General features: G+C 42.6%; 2 non-coding genes and 1 pseudogene across 2 annotated transcripts; all 3 read left to right on the top strand.

Annotated features, from left to right (window-relative positions):
• The window catches only part of LOC140206983 (uncharacterized), a 291,411-nt pseudogene that overhangs the window by 85,453 nt on the left and 185,287 nt on the right, over positions 1–20,671 (top strand).
• Positions 16,874–16,987, top strand: trnal-caa (transfer RNA leucine (anticodon CAA)). Its single transcript has 2 exons — positions 16,874–16,911; positions 16,942–16,987. It is a non-coding gene; the product is annotated as a tRNA-Leu (tRNA).
• trnal-uaa (transfer RNA leucine (anticodon UAA)) lies at positions 18,296–18,411 on the top strand. Its single transcript has 2 exons — positions 18,296–18,333; positions 18,366–18,411. It is a non-coding gene; the product is annotated as a tRNA-Leu (tRNA).

Genomic DNA, 20,671 nt, shown 5'->3' with positions numbered 1-20,671 from the left:
ATGTGTTTGTTGAAAAGGAACGTTCAGCAATCAGACCACAAACCGCAGCTAATGTCATCAGGGTGTGAATCATTTTATTATCAAAAGTCCTTGGAATATTGTTCTCGAGCTCTTTTATATGCTTAGAAGAACATGCGTACAGCGTGTTTTATTGTGGGACATGGTATCAACTGTTACTGTGACTTTCAGCACTCAAACCACTCCAAATGAATAGAACGAAGGAATGAAAAGAATCAAACTGTCTTCCCCTTCAATTAGGACTTGTACTCTACTTCAACTCCTGAGCTGAACTCCCGCCCTTAATGTCAGAAGTGAATGTGTTCCGCCGATGTGACAAAATAAATCTGTTGGAAGGTATTTGTCCGTGTTGATTGTTCAGGATAATTGTCTGTGTTAGAAAGAACACTGATCCAAAAAAGTCCCATTTCAGCAGCTGAAGCCAGGTGTGCTGGAAATTACATTCTTAACGTTCATATTATCTTTTGCTTTAAAGTTAATAACCTGTAACATCCCGTGGGGAGACGAATTTATGGCACGGTTTCGGAGTGAGAAAAACACTTTAATGTCAGTGGTTTGTAGTTAGATGTCCCTGATGTGACAGATGTCGTAACCACAGTAATTGCTTCAGAGGAGTTACTCTGAATTGCATATAACTCTGTAAATCCAGTCACCGGTCCATGTGAGCAGTTGGAATGTTCCGTACAACTGAACGCTGCCTCTGACTGAGTATGGGATATTCAGTGATTTACTACATCGCGAGCATTTTCTATCCTGCAATTGTAGCGATTGGTGTCCCTGGTAAGATACTGGAGCTGGTCACTATATGTATGTTGCCGTCGTCTTACTTTTGTTCCGTTGCACCGTTTGAAATTTTACTCAGCGCAAATGCTACCCTCATCTGAAAAGAGTTTCCAGAATTAACGATTCAAACATCTGACAGTTTTTTTTTTAAATTCTGTTTCCATATTTTTTCGCTGCTGTTTTTTTTTTCTCTTCTGTTTTGTCAAATACGTTGTTGCCGATATTGCCATACCTTCATAGTTTGATCTTGCTTTGCTTTCTGGTGCGAAAGTCGTCGTTTTTGCAGATCAGCAGCTTTTTCAAATGACTGTCCAGTCCAATATCGACAGGCAGGCCAGTTCTTCCATAACCATTAAAATATAACTTATGCTTTGAACCTCATTAATTCACTGTAATTAAGCCCTTCAGCTGTTTCACCTCTAATAATGGAAATGATGTTGTTTACTGGAGCGACCGACTGCTCACCGGTAAGTGAGTCGTGGAAACCAGATGCCTCGCTCTAAACTTTTGGAAGGTGGCTAGCCCACTGACACTCCAGTTCATTATTGTCCCCCAGCCAGAGTGCACCAACGTTGTCCGCACACATTGAATTTCTGTTTTCTACTTCCAAAATACTATATACCCTGCATAGCATTGGAAAAATGGTAGGCTTTCAGACAGTTTCAGCTTACGATCATTCTGTGTTGTTTTTTTCTCTCTCTCAAAATTTATTATAGTCAATTTAACGGCGATTGTGATCCTCTCTCGGGGAAAATGTGGACTCTCCAAATGCATCACCTGTTACCTGGTTGGAATGGCAACAGCGGATCTGATGGTGATTATCGTTATTGCTTTAGTGGAACAGACCAACAATATCTACATTTATTCCCGATCCCTGCTCATCACACCTGCATGTGCTCTGACAATTGTATTTAGGGGTGTAACCCGGGACTGTTCTGTTTGGTTTACGGTCAGTTTTACCTTCGATCGTTGTATCGCAATATGTTGTCGAAAGCTGCGGGAACGATACTGCACTGAGAGAACAGCAACTGTGGTTATGGTGACGGTGGTTATATTGAGCTGCGGGAGATGGGCCCCGTTTTACTTTGCCGTTGAACTTTACGTCATCATTGACAACAAACCGTGGCGTTGTGCCTTTACTCATGAACATGCTACTTTACCCGTGTGGAAAGTATTCGAATTACTTGATAGCACTTTAACACCGTTGCTGCCAATGGGTTTAATTCTAGTGTTCAATGGGTTAACAGTAAGACATATCGTTGCCGCAGATAGAGTCCGCAGAGGGCTTCGGAACAGCAATGATACTCAGAAGGACACCGAGATGGAAAACCGCAGAAAATCGATGGTTTTGTTGTTTGCAATTTCAGCTAATTTCATATTATTTTGGATACCCTATGTAGCTCATTCCCTGAAATGGCAACCGGAAAACTATTTGTATCAGGACAGATATATGAGTTCCCCGGTATATATACTACAACAACTTGGGTACATGTTGCAAATTCTGAGTATTTGCACCAATACTTGTATCTATACACTGACACAGAGGAAATTCAGAAAAGAGCTGAGGAATGGAATGAAGTATGTGTTTATGTTAAATGGCCATCTGTGTCGATAACGCCCAGGTGTAATTGCAGTTCAGCGGTGTATTCAAATAAAACAGTTTGGAAAATGAGTAGGATTGTCATAAATTCCAACAATCATTTAACTGGTCATCCCGAAATTGCAAAACTCACGGAAGGTTGCATACTTGATACATTTAAAGTAGGAAACCCGGCAAACATTCAATGGGCTGGCATGATTGCTACATTGGTTGAATTACTCCAAACTATCGCAGTGACTTGACAAACACATGGGCAGGAATGGCTTCTGGAGTTCCCGGGTTCAGTTCTTTCAACATGAACAGAATCGGGTAAAAGAGAGTAAAGTGAGTGCGATGGAAACACAGGGAGAGTATGACAGTAACACAGCAGCAGAAAGAGAAGAAACCGTGGAGAGATTGTCTATTGATAGACTGCGAGAAGCACTCAGAAGCAGGAAGGGAAATACCACTCGTTTCGGAATATTCTGTACAGAACACTGGACCCCCTCCCACCCACATCAGTAAAAAGAAAACCTGGAGAAAGCGAGGAACTGATCGGGAGATAGATGTTGGACAGGTGCCATATTGACACAGTTGTTGTTACAGGCAACTTAAACTTCAGGAATATTCATTGTCACTTCCTCAGGTTAAAAGGTTTAGATATGACATAACTTCTCAGCTCTTTTAAAGTACGTGAAGAAGAGAGGATGACTAGAGAGAGGGTGGTACAGATCAGCGATAAAAGAGGAAACATGTATCTAGGGTGCACGGAGGGAGTGAAGGTCCTTACTGATACTTTGTTTCTCTATTCACCAGTGAGCGCGACATTTATGAATGTGGATACAGTGTAAAAAAGATAGGTATGCTAAGACATGCCGACGATAACAATTATGCACTGGAAACTTGTAAATCATTAAAAAAGCACATTTCCCGCGTTTAGAGGCATATGCTTCCTGGTATTTAGAGAAAACGAGCGAAGATATTACTCCGCTTTGGTAGAGGACATTTGCGTCCTCACTGACCATAGGAGTAGTACGAGATGATTGGAGAATGGCAAATGTTACTTCTTTCTTCAAGAGATGTAATAGGGACGGTCCTGATAATTACAGCCCAGTGAGTCTGTCGTCAGTAGTGGACAAGCAATTCGCAAGGATTCTGAGAGATGAAATTTATGAGTATCTGGGGAAATGTATCCTGGTTGGGGATAGTCAGCATGGTTTTCTGAAGGACAGATTGAATTCTTCGAAAAAGTGAAAAAGGAAATAGCCGGGTGCAGTCAGAACAGCCGACCCGAGGTATATTAATTTCGGAACGTGTTTGACCTCGTTCCCCATTGAGAATATCAGGTGGCATGGGATCAAGTGAAACCTGACTAAATAGATTCAGAGTTTGCTGACCTACAGAAGGCAGATGAGCTAGTAGATGGAGTCTATTCTTCCTGGAGGACAGTGGTCAGTGATGTTCCGCGAGGAAGATATAAATTTCAGTGCAGCTTATAACAGTATGTTGTCTCTGCTGTTACCGCGTCAGGGAGACAGACTTCAATTTGGCCATCCGGCAGCACTTCGGTAATTTATTCAATTAGAGCTGATGATGGAAGCAAAATGTTGAATTCGGACGGGAACTACAGTCTATCTAAATTGAACTCTCGTTTATATATTACAGGGTTTATAGCACAATCATTCAAAACAACCCTTCCCAATGGACGCTGCAGTTCAAACTCAGTATTTCAAAGTCTGAGCGGCATTTTTTGGTGCTCCCGAAATGAACCAGACTCCCAAAATGCGAATTTAAGTTCCATTTCAAGAACACACCAATTTGTCCTAATATAAATACTGGTTCCCTCATTTGTATGCTGGAGGGAAATGTTTGGAAGGAGGCTGCCTATCGTCGTCCTAACATTATGGAGCTGCGTCAGTACGTCCATCACTAACCTACCCTCCTATTTCAGATCCAATAATGCATATTATTTCACTCGGAATGAGAAGGTTAGCCCTGTAGATTTTCTATCTGCTTTAGACACTTCATGTGATGTGATGTGTAGTGTTAGGTTTCTTTTCAAAGGTTTCAAAGGTACATTTAACGTCAGAAAAAAATGTATACAATATGCATCCTGAAATGCTTTTTGCTTCGCAAACATCCACATAAACAGAGGAGGGTCCCACAGAATGAACGACAGTGAAAAGTTAAAACCACAAAGTCCGCCCCCCAATGTTTATATAAAATCTATTTGAACATATAGGTACTAAGTAGTTGAGTCTGCTTACGTTAGAACAGCTTTAGTCACTTTGTCGCCGAAAACGTACGTACGTACGTCGTGAATTTGATATTACGTTTCCATGGTGTATTTTGTTTTCACGCTGAACACGATTTTTTTTTTTTGCTCTTTTTTGCAGGCCAGGGAGGAAAGCATGTTCCCATAGTCTGAGTGACCTTTGTGGTTTCGCCACATGTTAAGTAACCGGGGAAAGTCGAGGCATTTGTGCGTGTTTTCCCCGATTTTTACTGAGACCGATGCAAGCATCCTGCTACATCAACTGTAGGCATAGTATCCTTCCAGATGCGGCCAGATAACTTCAGAGTTAAAGTCTTGTCTATTGTATTAAAAACGGTTCTTGCTGTCAGCTCTACCTTTGCCTCTTAAAATCATTTTCAAGCAGATATATTTATGTTCCGCACACGAAATTCTTGCTAACTTGCCCATAATTTACTGTTACTTTGCAAAATATTTCTCTGCAGCATTCCCTGCTGGAAAACGCTCCCTTATTTTCATTCCCAAGATAGAATTTTTAAATCGCAAAGTGCCTCCTCTTAGCAGTGGAACAGGAATAAATGAGCAAGATTCAATTGTGTTTGCATGTTTCCATCGAGATTCTCAGAATCTATAGCTATAGAAATCTACATTTTAAGGTGGCACAATTTTACATTTGGCGAAAAGCAAATTCCGAAGCGGAGATAGGAGCCTCCAGATGATAATTGAGGAGGCTATTTTCGGCAAGGCTTTTAGCGGGAGATGAAGGACTCTATATTTCTGTTGGGGAGAAGGGCAAGGCTGACAGGAGTATTGGACATTAGTTGGCCCGAGTAATTGAGTTCAAAGCTAGGAAATAAATCATGCGGATCCCAAGGTCAGTTTCGGGCAGCTGAGATGAAGGGAAACGCTGAAGGCGTATATTGGATGCTGTTACCTTCTCCAGTTGGAAATATGAACTGCCAAATTGATTATGAGATTTTTACCTTTGAAGATTAAGGATACTCGAACAAATCATTTGTGTGTTGTGGAAATATTGCTTGACAGGGAATAGGCACTCAAGCTGTATGTGTGGCGCCACCGCGGGTGCTCATGGTCTTCAGTGTGAATATTTTTCTTATGTTTTAAGCATCGAGAAATAATCACGGTACATAGAAAACGGATTCAGGTTGAGTCAACGGGGTATTCAGGGGTTTCTCCGTCGAAAGCAGAAGTGCTTGAACTATTAAAATAAAGGTCCCTAATCTGCAGAGCCTGACCAGGTGCATAGAGTGTCCACTTTAAATAGATATATCTGTTCACTTCTCGTTAATGCAAATAACAATCCAGTCAATGCCGTAGCCACAGCCGAATGCATAAAGGTATGCAGACATGGTGAATTTGTTTTGTTGTGCTTCACAATAAACATCAGAATGTGGAAGTAATGTCATTTAAGTAACCATAGAAACCATAGAAACTACAGCACAGAAACAGGCCTTTTGGCCCTTCTTGGCTGTGCCGAACCATTTTCTGCCTCGTCCCACTGACCTGCACACGGACCATATCCCTCCATACACCTCCCATCCATGTATCTGTCCAATTTACTCTTAAATGTTAAAAAAAAACCGCATTTACCACCTCGTCTGGCAGCTCATTCCATACTCCCACCACTCTCTGTGTGAAGAAGCCCCCACTAATGTTCCCTTTAAACTTCCCCCCCTCACCCTTAACCCATGTCTTCTGTTTTTTTTTTCTCCACTTGCCTCAGTGAAGAAAGCCTGCTTGCATTCACTCTATCAATACCCATCATAATTTTATATACCTCTATCAAATCTCCCCTCATTCTTCTACGCTCCAGGGAATAAAGTCCTAACCTATTCAACCTTTCACTGTAACTGAGTTTCTCAAGTCCCAGCAATATCCTTGTAAACCTTCTCTGCACTCTTTCAACCTTATTTATATCCTTCCTGTAATTTAGTGACCAAAACTGAACACAATACTCCAGATTCGGCCTCACCAATGCCTTACACAACCTCATCATAACATTCCAGCTCTAACACTCAACTCTTTGATTAATAAAGGCCAATGTACCAAAATCTCTCTTTACGACCCTATCTACCTGTGACGCCACTTTTAGGGAATTTTGTATCTGTATTCCCAGATCCCTCTGTTCCACTGCACTCCTCAGTGCCTTACCATTAACCCTGTACGTTCTACCTTGGTTTGTCCTTCCAACATGCAATACCTCACAGTCGTCTGTATTAAACTCCATCTGCCATTTTCCAGCCCATTTTTCCAGCTGGTCCAAGTCCCTCTGCAGGCTCTGAAAACCTTCCTCACTGCCTACTACACCTCCAATCTTTGTATCATCAGCAAATTTGCTGATCCAATTCACCACATTATCATCCAGATTATTGATATAGATGACAAATAACAATGGACCCAGCACTGATCCCTGTGGCACACCACTAGTCACAGGCCTCCACTCGGAGAAGCAATTCTCTACTACCACTCTTTGGCTTCTTCCATTGAGTTAATCTCTAATCCAGTTTACCACCTCTCCATGTATACCTAGCGACTGAATTTTCCTAACTAACCTCCCATGCGGGACCTTGTCAAAGGCCTTACTGAAGTCCATGTAGACAATATCCTCTGCCTTTCCTTCATCTACTTTCCTGGTAACCTCCTCGAAAAACTCCAATAGATTGGTCAAACATGACCTACCACGCACAAAGCCATGTTGACTCTCCCTAATAAGACCCTGTCTATCCAAATACTTGTAGATTCTTTCTCTTAGTACTCCCTCCAATAACTTACCTACTACCGACGTTAAACTTACTGGCCGATAATTTCACGGATTACTTTTCGATCCTTTTTTAAACAACGGAACAACATGAGCCATTCTGCAATCCTCCGGCACCTCACCTGTAGACAGCGACATTTTAAATATTTCTGCCAGGGCCCCTGCAATTTCAACACTTGTCTCGTTCAAGGTCCGAGGGAACACCCTTCAGGCCCCGGGGATGTATCCATTTTAATTTTTCTCAAGACAGCAAGGACCTCCTCCTTTTCGATCTGTACAGTTTCCATGATCTCACTACTTGTTTCCCTTAATTCCATAGACTTCATGCCAGTTTCCTTAGTAAATACAGACGTAAAAAAACTATTTAAGATCTCCCCCATTTCCTTTGGTTCCGCACATAGTCGACCACTCTGATCTTCAAGAGGACCAATTTTATCCCTTACAATCCTTTTACTCTTAATATACCTGCAAAAGCTCTTTGGATTATCCTTCACTTTGACTGCCAAGGCAACCTCATGTCTACTTTTAGCCCTCCTGATTTCTTTCTTAAGTATTTTCTAGCACTTCTTATACTCCTCAAGCACCTTATTTACTCCCTGCTTCTTATACGTGTCATACAACTCTCTCTTCTTCTTTATCAGAGTTGCAATATCCCTTGAGAACGTTGACTTTAAGTGCTGTTTTTGAAGATCTCAGCAACAGCTGACCTCCTGCGAGTTTCACTCACAACAGTCTCTGGGTACGAAAAGCAAACAACAACCTAGTGAGTGGCAGTTCTTGTTAATGAGGCAGATCAAAAGAGAACGAACAGGGTGTTTGAAGCGGACAGCAAGGAAACAGTAACTAAAATAACCACATTTTACAATGGTGTTGGGAAGGAGAACATCGCTGAAAGCATAACATATCTAAAATTAAGGAGGTTGTGCTACAACAGAAGAATACCATGAACGTTTAGTATAATCAGTCGTCACCCTATTGACAACGTGATTTACCTCATAAGGTCGCCACACTGAGTGTCTATAAATGACTTAGAGTGAAATCTGGACAAACTGGTTAGTAAGTTTGTAGATGATAGAAAAAATGGAGGAGTTGTGAATTGCAAAGAAAAAAAAACAATTGAATCAGAATCAGAATCATGTTTATTACCACGGGCATGTGTCGTGAAACTTAGCAGCAGAAGTTCAATGGAGTACAAAATCTAAAAGGAAAAAAAGAAAGAAAATAAAACAAAAATAATAACAATAATAAAAATAAATAAGCATTACAGCATACTTATTTTGAATAGATTATAAACGGTGCAAAAACAGAAATAACATATTTTAAAAAGTGAGGTCGTGTCCGTTCAGGAATCGGTTGGCAGTGTATGCCTTCAGGCTTCTGTACGTCCAGCCTGAAGGTAACAGTGAGAAAAGGGTATGGCTATGCGTGCGGGAGGTCCTTAATAATGGACGCTGCCTTCCTGAGCCATTGCTCCTTGGAGATGTCATGGGTACTTTGTAGCCTGGTACCCAAGATGGAGCCGATTACATTTACAACCCTCTGCAGCTTCATTCGGTCCTGTGCAGTAGCCACTCCCACGCCCACCCATACCAGACAGAACAGTTGATGATACACAGACCACTGCGCACCCTCAATTCAAGTGCACCAAAATCCGCAAGCAAGCAACGCCCACATCAGCGTGCACACCCACAGCCCCAGGCAGCTCAAATCGGCGTGCGTTCACAAACCGACATGCGTCCACATACTTGTCCGCCCAGATTCTCCGACACTTCCACCTGAGCAAGAACTATTTCAGGGAGCTCACAAAATAGCTGCCTCAACGAAACAGCCCCGAGATTCTTCATACCTCCAAATCTGCAGGTACCCCAAATATGTGTATAAATGATGTTCGTCATAGTGCCAATAACACCAACATCCCAGATCCGCATGCACACCCAAATTCGTGTGCATCCCTAAATCTGCAGTGACACCCCAATCTGTACTCAGATACCAATCCGTGTCCACCCCCATATTTCAGAGCACACCCATAAATCCGCACGCAGGCCCAAATCCGTGTGCACCCACAAATGCATGTTTACAAAGAAATATGTGCCCATCCCAAGTGTTCACCCACAAATTGATGAGCACTCCGAACCCCCTGACGCCCCCAGATGCACAGCAGCGGATCCCAGAGCAAAGATCATTTCAAACTTCACAAATTGGCTGCCGCCACCATAAAGTAACAAGAATATTGTTGGTGTTCGAAATGTGTCTATTATGAAAGTATCTGTAAATGAAACAAAATTTAGATAAGTCAGAACTACTAATCGACAGACAACAAAACTCTGTGAGATTCCGGAAATCCACCAACAGACACCTAAATCGGAGTGCATCCCATATTTGCCGACACCGCCCTTAATCTGCGCCATCCCCGAACAAGTGCGCAGTGCAAACATGCTGACATCCCCAACTTGCATAATAGATTATTTCAGAGCAGGAATCATTTCAATGAGTTCAGTAAATGACCGTTTTGGAATTAAAATTCCGCAAGACCCCAAAAGTCGGCTTCGACTCCAGATGGTTTGACACACCCTAAATCTGGGTGTAAGTCCAAACCCGTTTGTAACTCTATATTTGACAACGGGCGCCTGAATCTGCGCACATCACCAATCGGAGCGCACACCAAAGTACAAGTGCACCCCAAACCCGCCGACAGCTCCACATACACGCTAGATTTTCCAAAAGCAAGTGTCATGTGAAACGGTTCACAAAATAGCTGCTTCCACCTTCAATAATCAGGAACAATGCTCTAAGTCCTATGTAAATTTATTATTAAAGTACGTACCTATAAACGAAACGACTTTGAGATTCGACACAGCCCCTAATCCACCGACACATCCAAATCGATGTGCACTCAAACTGGCCGTACACATCCCCAAATTTCTGTGCACCCCCAAATCCGAGTGTACATTTTTTTCCCAGAGCAAGGATCGTTTCAATCTTTTCACAAGATAGCTTTATCCACATTGAAAATAGCGAGAGCAAAGCTCAATGTTATTTATTAAAATATCTGTAAACGAAACAACCTTGTTATTTGTCATTAACCCAAACCAACCAACACCCACAAATCCACGTGTACTCCAATTCCGTGTGCGCACCGTATCGATGCGAATTCCGAACCCAACAATACCCCGTCGTTATCCCAGACGAGGATATTTCAAATAGTTCACCAAGTAGCAACCTCCAGCTTACAGAAATAGCAAGAACAAAATCCAAATTTAAAGTGCTGTTATTATTGGAGGCCTTATAAATGAAAAGACTTTGAGATTCGTCAAAAACCAAGAAACCCAAATCCACTGGCATTCAACAAATCCATGTGCACCCATATGCGCCGATACACACCTAAACCCGTCCACATCCCCACATCCTCACTCACCCCCATATTCGTGTGCACCCAGAATCCGTACGGAACACTAAATCCCTGTGCAACCGTGTTTTCTAATAGATCACCAATCTCGCACAGCCTCCAAATCCGAAAGCACCACCAGATCGGGGAGAGGTCCGAAATCCACACGCAACCCTAAAATCCCTGTGCGCACCTAGTTGCCGAAATTCTCCTAAACCTTTGCACGTCATCAAATCTGCCTGCACCTCCAAATCGACTGACACACCCACAGGAACAGAGGATTATTCCAGAGCAAGAATATTTCCAACAGTTCACAAAGCAGCTGGCTCACATTGAAATAATAGCAAGAACAAAGTTCAAACTTCAGAGTGTATTTGTTAGTCAGGTTTCTATGAATTAAATATACCCACACCACCTCATCCTTCGGCCGCCTCAAATCCGTTTGCGCTCGCATACTCGCTGCTAATCAGACATAGGCGTAAGATTATACTTGAACAACGATAACTTAAAACAGTTCATAAAATCGACCTTTAACAAACAATAAGAACCAAGTACAAAATTGAAAGTGCATTTATTAATAAATTATCGTACATGCCGAATCCCCATGCATACCCAAAACTTGTGCAAATCCAAATTCGCCAAGACACTCGAATCTGTGCTCATTCACTAAAATCCGTGTGGGCACCTAAACCTGTACATCACCCACAGACCAATCAAACAAAAGAATCAGGCATTTCCCTTTTCCAAATCAGATTGATAACTAAACAAGCACTTAAGCTCAAAATCGGAACAATGGCGGACGAGCCCCAAATTTTGTCACATGAGTAGCAACAATGAATATATCATTGAGTCAAGTTTTATAAACAAACATAAACAATTATTAAACTCTGCTCAACAATAGTGAAAAGTATTCAAACGACTATCTTAACTGGAAGTTAACTGCTGTACGGCAACTCTGGTACAGTTCTTAAAGTGGTAAATTCGAACACAGTCTTAACATGGCAAGTTCGAAAGTCCAAGTGATTTACACGGTCAATAAGGAGAGACTTCTCTGGAAACGGATTCCTTCGAAGACGTGACGTTACTGCTGATCCCGTCCAAAGAATTCACGACGGAGGAAATAAAACAGCTTAAAGGAACCTAATTCTGACGAATGTTCACTGCACAAACCTTCCTGATCTTACAGGAGATATCTCAGATACAAGTCACTATTTCTGAACGAGAATCAATAAGGTCGATCCTGTATTAAATCCTCGTACGACACCAACTTTACTCAATCCTTCAGGGTCCCGTACCTCAGTAAGATCTTAGAATAGAAAGTAAAACTCCACTTTAAACGAAACTGCGTCATGAGACGAATACGCAGCATAACGGAGTAACTGACGAACCAAACAACGAATCAACAGCGTAACAACAGAGGTTTCCAGTTAAATACCTGCTGATAACATGTCATCACGTGACCTCACACTGGCGAGAAAATTACATCACCCCACCATCACAAGACCATTACATTATGCTCACAAGAAACTCAATGACATCATGATCATAAGACAGTCACAAGATACCCACGAGGTATGTAACACTTGTAATTTTTGTAATTTATAACAAGTATTATGTACACCAGGATAGTCAATATAACATGGAAATACAGTTGCTTCAGCACGAATTAAACCGCCTGATGGCATGGTGGAAGATATCCCGGAACCTGTTGGTCGTGGCATTTATGCTGTGATGCTGTTCCCCGGATGATAGCAGCTGGAGCAGTTTGTGGTCATGGTGACTCGGGTCTCCAATGATATTTCGGACCTTCTTTAGACACCTGTCTTTGTAATTGTCCTGAAGAGTCGGACGTTCATATCTACAGACGCACAGGGATGTCAGAGTCCTGCGATTGGGCGAAGTACAGTTTGCATAGCAGGTAGTGACGCAGCCAGTCAGGATGCTCTCCATTGTGTCCCTGTAGAAAGTTCTTAGAATTTGGGAGTCCATCCCAAACTTCTTCAGAGGTCTCAGGTGATAGAGGCGCTGTTGTACCGTTTTCGCCACACAGCCGGTATGTACAGACCACGTCAGATCCTCGGTGATGTTTAAGCCGAGGAACTTAAAGCTCTTCACTCTTTCAACCCCAGATCCATTGATGTTAACAGGGAGTCAAACTGAGAACCAATGCCACCGGTCACATCAGTCACTGTATCTAAGATCTGTTTGGGAGTTCTGGAAGTTTCGTACTGCCCTCTACTTCTGGTGATCCCGTCCGTGGGACTTCATTCTGATCTTCAGCCCATCAGCGAGCGGCTTGGCAAGGGATGTGATTAGCAATTATAAGTCGACACTGAGATTCGTGTTTAGGAAGGCGATAAGGAATAATTGTTAACATAATGAGCTAACACAGTCCCGAGGTAAAAGTAACTGCTCCAGACTGGTTTCAATTTGAATATTCCTGTTCTATTTCAATATTTTAATCATTTATCAATTGTATAGAACCCCATTTTTACTGATTATGATATGTGGACGAAGATCCATAATAGACACCATTGGGCTGCTTCTCAAATATAACTGTTGTATGTTCTCTGCATTCATTTTGTGTATTAGTGTTTGTAAAGGACTGTCGATTTGAAACAATGCAAGCCGAAGGAGAAGTGTTTATTCACTCAGTACGTGTACAAATATGCTGAAATCAGCAACAACCTGACAACTCCTTGAGCGACGCAGTCTCTGTCTCGGTAGTCCAAACAAAAGGACAATGGATCTCCTGTTTAGAGCCGTCAGCGGATCCGCCACTGAACTGAAGTTTCTGATAATCGTTAGATAAAAGTTGTCAAATTCCAGGAATTAGCACTGCTTAGCAGTGCTCACCAGTGAATGGTGATGGTCAGCATCCGATTGCCTGCAACTTACGAGAGTCCCTCTTGCGATTGCGTTAGAGATGATGAAGCCGAAAACATATATTGTGGTTACGGGAAAATCAGAATTCTTCAGCTTGAATAAAAGTCCATGATCAGGAGCACGTCGTTTATAAATGCCTGGTAAACTGTTGGCGCGTTTATAAGGCCGAAGTGCATGATAAGGAACTCGAGGTGCTCTGTCGCTGAATGTCATAGGATGTCATCTTCCACGCGTATAATCAACCCCGCGGAGGACACGGACCTGACAGTGATCTGCTGCCCAGGCGTAGGCTCTATGTGGTGGAAGAGTCGAGAAATTTCCCTCACTGAAACCTCTTTGAAATACTTGTAAACGGATTTGATTTCTAACAAATTGGGTGCTGCAATTGCCCCGGGATCTTGCTCCAAGGATGACCTCTGAAACCCCATTGGTAGCGAGAGTTTTTCGAGTTTCTTTGTTTCAGAAATGACAGAGCAGGATGGAGCCAAACTCTCCCAAAACTCTTCCACAGATGCCTACGTGTCTTTAACGGAAACATAAGCCAAATCACAGTCGGTTTCCTCGTCCGTCTCTGCCCGCATCGGAAGTGAGGTGCAAGAAATCAATATCTCTTGAAAACCAAGGTTATTTACTCTTGTTATCTTTACCTTTTATGCTGACAGCCCATATGAGCTTTGTACGCTCCGAATTTCATTTCTGAACGCGTCCCACTGACCAGAAAACATCCCGGCTCCAATAGACACTTGCTAAACGGTTTTTGATACCGTCAAAATTGAACTTTCCGCAATGAAAAATCTCCATGCACGGACTAGAACGATCTTTTTTTGTCCATATTTACTTTGAAGTCAATGGCATTGTGATCAGGAGCTACAAGGTGTTCGATAAATCAAATTTATTTCTCTTGCACAGTCTCTGTCATTTCATAATTGCAGATCAAATATTGCACGCGTTCTCCTTGGGACGTCTGCACACTGATGAAGGGGAAGAGAATTTTTGAACACATTGGACTAACTCTAACCTATTTAGTCCTTTAAAAGTGTAGAATTAACAGTCAACGTGCGGACTGTCAGAAGCACCAACTCTAACAACCGTAATGTCCTAGCGACAGACAGCGATATATCCTCAAATTTGACCGTCTAAAACCACTGACTATTGGGCGGTCAGTAATCTATCCCTATTAATGTGATCATACCTTTCCTCTTTTTCAGTTTCATCAATAAAACTTCAATAGTCGAATTCTGCATCTGTCCTGGCGGAAGACAGCCGTGACATTCCCCCTGTCTATTAACGCTACTCCTTCTCTTTTAGTCCATCCCGCTCTATCGCTTCTGAAACAAAGGAACTCCGAAATACTGAACTGTCACACTAAACTCCACTGCAACCAAGTCTCTTTAACGGCAAAGTACCATGATTCCGGGTTTTGATCCAAGCCCTGAGTCATCGGCCTTTTCTCCGATACTTCTACCACTGAAGTATGCGCAGCTCAGAACATTAGTCCTACCTTGCTCAACGATTGCATTCCTGACGTTGTCTGAGACCTTATCAACGTGTCTGCACAATCTCCTCACCAGCTGTTCTGGCACCCTGGTTCCCATCCCCCGTGCAAATGTAGTTTAAATCTAATCATGCAGCACTCGCTAACCTTCCGGCAGGATATTAATGCACTTTCAGTTCACGCACGAAAAGTCTTTATCCATAGGTCTTAACTTCCATGGAAGAGAGATCAGTGATCGAAAACTCGTATGGCCTCCCTCCTACACCAAACCCTTAGCCACGTGTTAATATGTATCATGTTTCCATTTATCGCCTGATTAGGACGCGTCACGTGTCGCTGTCACAACCCCGAAGATCCTGCCCTCCATCTCAGCACCTAACTCTCTGAATTTCCATTGCAGAAATTCGTCGCTCTTCTTACCGATGTCATTGGTCCTTAATAGACCACAGCTGCTGGCTGCTCACGGTCCTACTGAAGAATATTCAGGACTTGATCCAAGTTGTTTCGGACCTTGGTACCCGGGAGGCAACATAACATCCAGGAATCTGTTCTTCCCCTTCCCTTCTGAGGCATAGAACCAGACACAGTGCCAGAGATCCGACCTCTGTGGCTTTCCCCTGCTAGATCATCCAACCACAAACGGCAACCAGGTGTTGGTGAGGGTGATGGCCATAGGGATAGTCTGCACTGGCTCTCTAAACCCTTTCCCCTTCCTGACTGTCACCCAGTTTCCTGTGTCCTGCACCCTGACTGTATCTACCACTTTATATGTCCTAGTCCATCACGCCTGCGGCCCCCAGTGAACCGGGGTTCATCTAGATTCAACTCAAACACCTCATAGAATCTGCACCTTGCAGATTGTTACCAGCTGCAGCTCTGTGTACTTCTCGCAGCTGTTGTCATCAGGAACCATGGAAGTCTCCCCGCCTTTCCACATCCCGCGAGGAGCATTCCACTCCGGCGATGGCCGTCCCCTTGTCCCTGCCTTACTTTAATGTCTTCTGTGCATTTATCTCAGGATTAGCAAACCCGAGCGAAATACGTTCTCTTAAGCGTCTCATCTTTCAGAAAGGCCGCTGCTCTACAGTGCAAAACACCCTGCTTCTGTCTCCTCTCCATCAGAGTAAACATTGACCTACAAGCCTGAACAACATTCTGACTGTAATAACTCATCCATGATAGAATGATGAACAGACACAGCGGACCGAATGGCCTTTCTGCACGATATCTTATGTTCTTGTGAACTTAATCGCAGCTTCACTTTCTTCCACAGTCATCAGACTATTGAGCTTTATAGTTCAGTTACTAACATCCATCTGTAAAGCAGCGTTGCGAGATATAATTGAACTGTGTTCAGTTTCTGTTGACGTTGTCATGATCAACTCGCACTCAATGTTTTCAGATTCAATACGGTCTATTAACGTTTCCTCCCCGCTTCACTACATGTAAAAATAATGAGTCTTCCAAGCGTTCTCATTCATCTCAGCAAACCTCCTTCCCAAATTCTTGCTGAGACGCGTCTCACGAGTCTTCGATCTGTAATTATTTTGCTTCACTTCCCAAAGAAGATGCCTAATCTGCGAAACTGTAACAAGCTCGCGTTCATTTCCGATTAGCGGGATGATATGTGTGTTTGTGCGTAAATAACTTTGCCTTCAAATCAGGGATTCATTCCGTTCCCAAACACAACAGTAGTCAGGGTGGCCGAGTGGTCTAAGGCGCCAGACTCAAGGTATGAAAATCCTTCCGACAAACGCGAGTGTTCTGGTCTCCAGCTGGGGTCGTGGGTTCGAATCCCACTCCTGACATCTTTTGTTGTTAAACATTTAATCCAAATGATGTTATTTCTGCAACAAAACGTAGGTTCTTAGTGTGGATTAGGAAAACGGTAGAATAGATTGTGTTTTTTGACACTGCTTATCACAGTACAACAGATCATCGTACACCGATTTTTGGGTGAGCGATTTATTCAGAAACAATCCCATGGAGAAGTATCTTGGCCCGTAACGTCGACTGTGTATTCTTTTTGACAGATGCTGCCTGGTCTGCTGAGGTCCTAGGATACTCATCTAATCAATATAGAATAGTGTTTAAAGTGAAATCATTGGCTGTCGGAATAGTCAATGGATGGGGACGTGAGTGTAAACTGTTCTTGCACCTGTCGGTGCGAGTCCTGATGCTCTTTTTACCTTCTACCTAATGGCAGCAGCGTAAAAAGAAAATGTCCTGGTTGGTGAGGACCTCTGGTGGTGGATGCAGTTTTCCGATGACAGCGTTATGCAGATGTGCTGAATGTTTTGTAGTGCTTTACCCGTGACGGACTGGGCCGAATCCACTAACCTTTTGAAGATTTTCCTTCAAAGGTAATGTTATTTCCGTGCTAAGTCCTGATGCAGGCAGACAATCCACTCTCTACTACACATCTGTAGACGTTCATCTAGGTTTTTGAGGCCATGGTGAATCCCTGAAGTCTCCTGATAAAGTAGAGGATATACTAATACCTACCAATTTAAAATTACTTCCTCCAATGAGAAATGGCTCATGGACCTGTGGTTTTCCCTCTCCTCAAGACCACAATCTGTCCTTGGTCTTGCCAACATTGAGTGATAGGGTGTTGTCACGTCTTCTTTAAAACTTCCCCTCTTAGTTGAAATGTATGCCCTATGATATAAGACATATCAGCTCTGGGATGGAGACAGCTTCTGTGTGCTCTACCTTTATCTATGCCTCCCAAAATCTAAGAGACGTCTATCAGATTCACACTCAGCCTTGCTGCTCCAGAGGGAAAAACAACACAAGATGGTTGAAGCTCTCGTTATTGCAAAACCAAACTGTCTAATTCAGGAATCATCTTGTTAAATCTCTTCTGCACACTCTCCAAAGCCTCGTCATCCTTTCTATGACAGATGACCTAAACTGTGTGCATTACCAGTTCCAGCGCGCTGTGCTGCTGTGAGCTTTAAATTCTCACATGCTGGAAAACCTGAGACAAAGCATCACTCCATTTTCATTTCAAATCCCACCATATAGTGAGTGTTTGTATGTATGCTCTCTCACCAATGTAGTCGTTCACTCTATTATGAAACACAGCTGCTCATGTGGGTTTGAAGAGAGTTGTCAGGGTGGCCGAGTGGTCTAAGGCGCCAGACTTAAGCCGAGAAAGTCGTTTAATAATAGACGCGAGTGTTCTGGTCTCCACCTGGAGACGTGGGTTCGAATCCCACTCCTGACAACTGTTGTCTTTTACAATTGGTGTTTTGATAATGCAATCACTAATTTTATTGCAGCGATCAAAGCATGGATTGGGAGGATGAGAAAGACGCAAGAAAGATAAAGGTTTTGTTTTAGTCACAGCAGACAGCAGTACAATGGGTCACATTACATCGGATTTAGGCAGCCGAGTTTGAAGAGAAAGAGGATTCGGTGAAGAGTGTCTGTGTCACCGTCTCAGCCATGGCTATTTGTTGGACAGAATGACATCGGTTCCATTCAGACATGTTGTTGGTCGCTATAATGAAAAGGCATTTTACATCGTCGTTCTTAAGCATACCTGTACATCTGCCGCGGAGCTCAGTGTCGTGCGTTTAACGCCACTCTGCACTTGGGAATATCGGATTGATCATTCCGGACTGTATTATATTCCCTTTCTGTGGTTTAATAGGACACACTTTTTTTTTTTTTTTACAAAGCATATGTTTTAATACATACAGCGTGGAAAAGAACCTTCGGCCCAAGTGGTTCAAAGTTAAAAGCGGAAAGTAAATTCTGCATCACAGCAAATCTATATACATATATCACCATGTACAAAAATGAAATTCACCTTCCCGCGGATATCCAAGGAACACAATAAAATCGTTGAAGGACCGCAGTAACAGGACGGTCAAAACACCTGATGTGTATAACACAACAAACTGTGAGAAGTCAAACGAAATAATAATGATAATAACAACATTAATTGTTATTTTACGCAATAATCCTGGGCGACTACGAAGCCCACCAGAATTTCTTCAGATTTAAACACCCTCTCAGAGACAAACAAATGAATTACACCTTGATGGAGGATCGAACATGAACGATTTGAAATTATTCGCGTAAAGCTGAAACGTTTAATACAGGTAGTAAAAATGATTTCGAAAGTTATAAAAAATAAAATCTGGACAAGATAAGCGTATTAGATTAAACAAAAAGGAAATTACAATTGAGGTAGCACAATGTAAAATAGAACAGCAGGATGCAATACAATTGATGGATGGACACCTTTACTTTACATCTTTATGATTTGGATGTTGGAATTGATGATTTTACGGGCAGGTTTGAGGACTAGATGAAGATAGGTGAAGGTGAAGAAACTCTGCAGGACGTAGAGAAGCTGCAAAAGGATTTGGACAGATTAGGAGAATGGGCAAAAAAGTAGCACATAGAACACACTGTCAGGGATTAACAGTGCTTCCGCACTTCGGCAAAATAAATAAAGTTCAGGCTATTTTCTGAACCTACAGAACAGTGGAAAATCTGAAGTGCAAAGGTACTTAAGAGTGTTCATGCTGAATTCCCTGAGGGGAATTTCTTAGTTAGCGAAAGTGGTCAGGAAGACAAATGAGATGTTAGCAAACATTGATGGAAGAATGTAATATAATCTTGAGGCATTAAAATGTACATGGTGTGGCCTTACTGTGAGTATTGTGAGCAGTTTGGAGGCCCTTGTCTTAGAAAGGATGTGCTATCATTGGAGACATTTCAAAGGTGGTTTAGAAATTAATTCAGGATGGAAAGACTGATAGCTGGAGCATTTGATGGCTCTCGGCCTCTACGCACGACAATTCAGAAGATTGAGTGTTTCTCTACTCACGGTCATCGGGAAAATTGAGTGTTTACCCTATTAATGTCCCTATTTGACCCTTCCTGACTACTAGAGGTTGTCTCCCCATATCTATCACTCGTGTGTTCCGGTGGCTTCAGCGGGTACTGAAAAGCATCTTGGAACTTTGCTGGAAGCAACCGGCAAGACTTCTCTCAGAAAGGCGTGTTCTCCGTTGCTCTAATAGTGCGGCAGGTACTATCGGAGAAATCAAAATCAGAACTGTCAGTAGAAAATACTTCTTCGCATTCCAACATTTTCTCAGTTTAATCCCCTTTTGTATTCCTCGAGCACGCCGGTAAATGCAGGGATTTCCGTTACTCTAGCTAAGCCCAGTACAGAAGTTGATAGGTTTAGACTGGGTGTAGCTCACAGTTCCTCCTTTCCGTTCATCATACTACTTGGCAGGAACTGGCACCTTCTCAAAAGCAGCTCTGTACACAGGATGAATGGACAAGGGGTTCAAAATGATCTTTCCATTTCTCTCCCGCATGCTCCCAGGAGCCTTCTCACATTGGCAGTATTTGTTCCCACAAGAATAGAAGCTCCATCCTTCTCAATCGGATCCGGGTAGAGCAAGACTAGTGTGTCAATAATCTCAGTTACTCCAACATCTGCTCCGTAAACACCAGCT

The sequence above is a fragment of the Mobula birostris genome, chromosome 13 (genome assembly GCF_030028105.1).
Source record: "Mobula birostris isolate sMobBir1 chromosome 13, sMobBir1.hap1, whole genome shotgun sequence".
Classification (NCBI taxonomy): Eukaryota; Metazoa; Chordata; class Chondrichthyes; order Myliobatiformes; family Myliobatidae; genus Mobula; species Mobula birostris.
The sequence above is the reverse complement of the archived record's forward strand: the minus strand, read 5'-3'. Positions and strand labels throughout refer to the sequence as shown.